A 6,001-nucleotide genomic window follows, 5' to 3' on the forward strand; every position below is an offset into this window, starting at 1 on the left:
CTCAATCGTGTATGTGTTGTTTGTGGTTGTTTGCCACTCTAAGGGCAATGTTGAATGGTTGCCACAGACTGTGTGACCCACAGAGCTTTAAATATTTACTGTCTGGCCCTTTACAGAAAAAGTTTGTCAACCCCTGAAATAGATTATTGAAACTTATAGAATAAAATATTATAAGGATTTATTCAAGATTTCTCTTTACTTCCATATCCATGTAATAATTTACTTATTTGACTGCTTATTTACTTATTTCTCCACTGGATTATTAAGTATTGTGAAAGCAAGAGACTCTTAAGTTTTAGGCACCATCATGTCCTAGCCCCTAGAATAATCCCTGAACGTCAGTGTTCAGTAAATGTCTATTGAATAAGTGAATTACATGGAAGAAAAAAATAACAATGTCATCTTTGTATCCTACAGGACAATGACCAGTAAATACAACTTTTGCATATTTTATGGTTTGTTTAGAAATACAGTAGAAAGAGAAAGGAATACCACTGCTTCTTTATTGGTCATCTTTGCACGTTTTTTTCCCCCCAAACATACCAAATTTGAAATTGTCATCAAAAGTGCTCTGTTGCTCAGTGAAATATAAAGTTGATCCTTGAACAACTTGGGGGTTGGGGTGCCGATCCACCACGCAGTTTGAAGTCCACACATAGCTTTACAGTCAGCCCTCCATATCTGTGGTTCCACGTCCATAGGTTTAACCAACCGCGGAGCTCTTGTAGTACCTATTTATTTAAAAAAATCCGCCTGTTAGTGGACCTGCACAGTTCCAACCTGTGTTGCTCAAGAGTCAACTGTACTCCCAAATTTTCTTGTATCCACAAATAACAAGTTTTCTTTTTTTTCTTCTAAATTTACGGAAGATTTGCCAATTAAATTTTCTAGTTTTTTTTTTTAAGGTGAGAATACCTTTAACATTTTTCTGATTATACATGTTCATTATAAAATTAAAATTTAAAAAGAAGATAATATAAAACATCCTATATTCTACCACCCAGAGTAACAACTGTTAAGATATTTTTGGTGAGCATCTTGATAATCTTTTCAATCACTTTCTAATTATCTTTGCAGTATCTCATATATGTTTAAACACCTGAGTGCTTTTACCAGCAGAATGTTATGTCAAATTATAATTTTGCCTATTTACATATCTGACATTGTCTAAAGGACGGAGCCAAATATAAATACAGAAAGAAATGCCTGTATACAATATGATATATAATAATACATAATATATTCACAGTATATGTAATGCTATGAAAGTCTTGGGAAGCCACAAAATATTTCGTCGCAAAGAGTTTTTAAAGATTGAGGGACTTCCCTGGTGGCGCAGTGGTTAAGGATCCACCTGCCAATGCAGGGGACACGGGTTTGAGCCCTGGTCCAGGAAGATCCCACATGCCGCGGAGCAACTAAGCCTGTGCACCACAACTACTGAGGCTGCACTCTAGAGCCCATGAGCCACAACTGCTGAGCCCACGTGCCACAACTACTGAAGCCCGTGCACCTAGAGCCCGTGCTCCGCAACAAGAGAAGCCACCGCAACGAGAAGCCCGCACACCACAACAAAGAGTAGCCTCCGCTCTCCGCAACTAGAGAAAGCCCGCGTGCAGCAGCAAAGACCCAATGCAACCCAAAAAATTAATTAATTATTTTAAATTAAAAAAAGAAAGATTGAAAAAAGTATCAGAACACAAAAACAAGTCCTATGGGAAAATGCCAGGATTTCTAAAATAACTGTGAGTGACCATGTAACATTTATAATAATACTGCTGTTAATTTGCTTTAATTCATTTTTCCTTTTTAAATTGTGGTTTTACCACATGAGTAGTTGCAATAGAGAAAGTACTGTGGCATGTATGATTTCTGTGTTCTACTTTGTTTGTTTGTTTGTTTTTGGCTGCACTGTGTGGCTTGCAGGATCTTAGTTCCTGACCAGGGACTGAACCCCCAGGCCCTTGGCAGTGAAAGCCCAGAGTACTAACCACTGGACTGCCCGGGAGTTCCCTATTTCTGTGTTCTAGATATGGAAATAGATTCAGAGAAGTTAAATAACTTCCCAAGGTCTCACAGCAAATAAATGGTGGATTTTGAAGTACTATTCAGGTGCTTTTTTGGTAAACTTAATTTTTTCTGATTGCTTACTATCCTAAGCACATTATGTGCCCCCCCTTTTTTTTAATTTAAATTCACATTTTCTGGTGTCCGTTCTACTATTCGTCTCTGCCTCTCGAAGAAGAAACTCTGTTTAAATGGGAAAGGAGACATTCCATATCCCTCCAGAAATATATTTTCAGTGGTCTTTATGAAAAAAAACTGGGATATGGAGGCATAATCCTGTATTTTAATTTTTTTCTTGAGGACACTGGTGTATGCTTCTTAGTGCCTTTTTATTTCCCTCTTCATTTATAGCCAGGATTTACCAGACTTTTTAGTCTCATGACTCCTTTACACTCTTAGAAATTATTGAGAACCTAACTTTTGTGTATATTTGTTATATACATTGTTATTTACCATGTAGAAATTAAAACCAAGATATTTTTAAAATCATTTTTTAAATAAAAAATGTTAATATAAGTAACATTTTTATGAAAAAACTTTTCAAAAAAATTTAGTGTCAAGAGTGGTATTGTTTTACATTTTTCAAATCTCTCTAATGTCTGGCTTAAGAAGATTGCTCTTTTCTGCTATCTGCTTCTTCATTCAATCTGTTTCAATATCTAAGTTGTGTAACCTCTGGAAAACTTCATATACTCGTGAGAGGAGAGTGAAGAAGGCAGATAACATCATTTTGGTATTATTGTGAAATAGTTTTGAACTTAAGAGCCCCTGGAAGGGTCTTAGGGTCCCTGTACCATACATTGAGAGTTGCTGCTCTAGACAGTAGGCAGAGTGATGCGTGTTGAAGACACAAGGCCTAATCTGTCCTCTGGAATTAATGGGATCCAAAACCAGAAAAACAAAGGAAACAATTGATTTACAAAAACATTCATTCTATAAATTTGTAGTGAAACTGATCAAGACCCAAAAAACAGACAAGATAACTGCAAGTTTCGATAAGTGCACTTAAGAGTGCAAAGGAGAAAGAATAGAAGACCAAAGATATCTCCTTTAGACAGGGTGACCAGCAGAGGCCTCTGAAGAAGTGACACTTAAGCTGAGACCCAGCCACGTGGGGAGAGAGAGTCCTCTGAACTAGGAAGTAATTTAGAGCTGCCTTAAGTTATTATTTCCTTGTTTATTATCTGCTCCTCCCACAAGGATATAAGCTCTCTGAGGAGAGGGTCTGTTTCTTGGTTGTCCATTGTTATATTCCCAGCACCTCGTACAGTACCTGGCACATAGATGCACAGTGCAGATTTCTGAATCAGTGAAACAAGTCCTAGAGAGCAGCAAGCAGAGGGAGAGGGGCACAAAGTAAGGCTCAGGGAGCAGTCGCACGAGGCTGTGTAGGCCATCAGAGGTTAGGGTTGTATTCCAGGCACACTGGGAATTTAGAGCAGAAGGAGGACATGTCCCACTTCGGTTTAAGGCTACTTTTTCAGCTGTATGGAAGATGGGCGGGAGGGGAGCAATAGTGGAGTGACACCACGTAGGCTTTTGCAGGACTCCAGTTGAGAAATGACAGCCTGTACTAAGAGCAGTAGTGATAGAGAAAAGGGGCAGAATCAAGGTGTATTTTGGACCCGGCACTGACACGACTCGCTAATGGAATTAATTTGGAGAATGAGGATAGGAAGTGACGACTAGATTTACTTCTTGAACACCTGAGCAGGTGGTACCAGTGTATGGAGATGAGATGGTTCATGGGCCTAGCGTGGAGAAGGCCAGGTCAGGAGGCAAAAATCAAGGGTACTCTTATGAGTACAGTTAGTCCCCTCACCCAAGCCTTCACTTTCCGAGGTTTCAGTCACCCACAGTCAACCTTGGTCTGTAAATACAAGATGGAAAATTCCAGAAATGATCAATAAGTTTTCAATTGCACACTGTTCTGAGTAGCGTGATGACATCTTGGCCGACCTGGGACATGAATCATCCCTTTGTCCGACGTATCTCGCCCCTTAGTCATTTAGTAGCCGTCAGGGTTATCAGATTGACTGTCACAGTATCACAGTGCTTGTGTTCAGGTCACCCTTATCTTACTTAACAATGACCCCAGAGCACACGAGGAGTGATGCTGGCAATTCATATATGCCAAAGAGAATCCATAAAGTACTTCCTTTAAGTGAAAGGGTGAAAGTTCTCGACTTAGCAAGGAAAGGGAAAAAGTCATATGCTGAGGTTGCCACCATCTTCAGTAAAAACAAATAGGAAAAAGAAATTTGTGCTAGTTTTGCTGTCGCACCTCAAACTGCAAGAGTTACGAACACAGTGAGTAGTCATACAAGATATTTTGAGAGAGACCACATTCACATAACTTTCATTACAGTATAACTGTTCTATTATTGTTGTTAATCCCTTAATTGGTAAAATAAACTTGCTCATAGGCATGTATGTATAGGAAAAACCATAGTATATATAGGGTTCAGTACTATCTGTGGTTTCAGGCATCCACTGGGGGTCTTGGGACTTATCCCAGGTAAATAAGGGGTATGTTCAATTTGAGATGTTTGTTTAACACCTAAGTGGATGTGTCAGCTAGACACCGTGGATATTCAAGTCTGGAATTCGGAGTAGAGGTCAGGGCTGGAGACAAAAAGTTGGGAATCTTAACCATAAAGATATTTAAGTTCATGGGAATTGAGGCAGTCACTTAGGGAAAAAGCATAAGAGAAATGTCTCAAGGCCAAGCCTTGAGGAACCCCAGCATTTAGGTTGGATAGAGGAAAGGGAGCCAGAAGGGGGAGTGAAGAGTGGCCAGTGAGGTGGGGGGAAAACCAGGAGGGCAGTTGGTGAGGATGGATGCTCTCCTCCTTCCTAGGTGTAAGAACACATATGAAGAGCAGAGAGTACATTCGGGGGCGGGGGAGAAGCCCCAGAAAGAGGTTTGGCTGGAGGTGAGCCTCTGTCCAAGTCTTAAAGGGTCTGTAGGAGTAATCCTAGCACAGACGGGGAAAGTAGGCATTTTCTAGGCAGAGAGAACAGTCCTGCAGACAAGGAGCAGGGAAATGAATATTCGAGGAAGTTACGAATTAGAACAGGAGGAGATGATGAGCAATGAGGCTTGAGAAGTGGGCAGGAATCCCCATATCACAAAGGGCCTTCCATGTAATAAGGTTGGAGGACTTTTTATTCCTTACTATCAAGGTAATAAGATGCTCATTATAGAAAATATGTAAAAACAAGAAGTCAAAAAGGAAACTACTTCCCAGAGATCTTATTATCTATCTTCCTATACATTTCCTTACACAGTTGAAACTCTGTATGTTTACAGCTTTTTGTTTTTATATGTTTTCCTTAAGAAGTTCTGTTAAACACTTCTCCATGACACCAAAGGCTTCATAAACATCTTTTTAAATGACTAGACACTATTTCATAACGTAATCAAAACAAATTAATTCCTTTAATGTTCTGTGTTTATTTCCAACATGTCAAACTTACACAGGATGCTTTAAAATATTTTTGTATTTTACACAAATTTCTTTTAAAAATCCTTGGTAGACGTCAAACGGCTTTCTACCGAACTTTCGCAATTTACTCTTGGCAGACTTCTGCCTCAGATTGTTAAGAACAATCACCATGGATGCGGTGCTATGGCTGGATGGAGGCGGGCTGGGGGGTGGAGACCGGTGTGGGCCCGTTGAGAGGACCTGGGCATCCCGCAGCCCGGCTACTGGTGTGGGACGTAGCCTGGGAGCTCGTCAGAAACGCAGAACCTCAGGTCCCAGTCCAGACCTAACTAATTCGAACCTGCATGTTAACCAGATGCCCAGACTCCTCTGCCCATTCAAGTGTGAGAAGCACTGATCTAGAACAGTGGTTTCAAATTGCACACTTAGAATCACCTGGGGAGCTTTAAAAAATTCCAGCGTCCCGGTTGCAGCCCATTCCTATC

Source organism: Lagenorhynchus albirostris, chromosome 1 (genome assembly GCF_949774975.1).
Source record: "Lagenorhynchus albirostris chromosome 1, mLagAlb1.1, whole genome shotgun sequence".
Classification (NCBI taxonomy): domain Eukaryota; kingdom Metazoa; phylum Chordata; class Mammalia; order Artiodactyla; family Delphinidae; genus Lagenorhynchus; species Lagenorhynchus albirostris.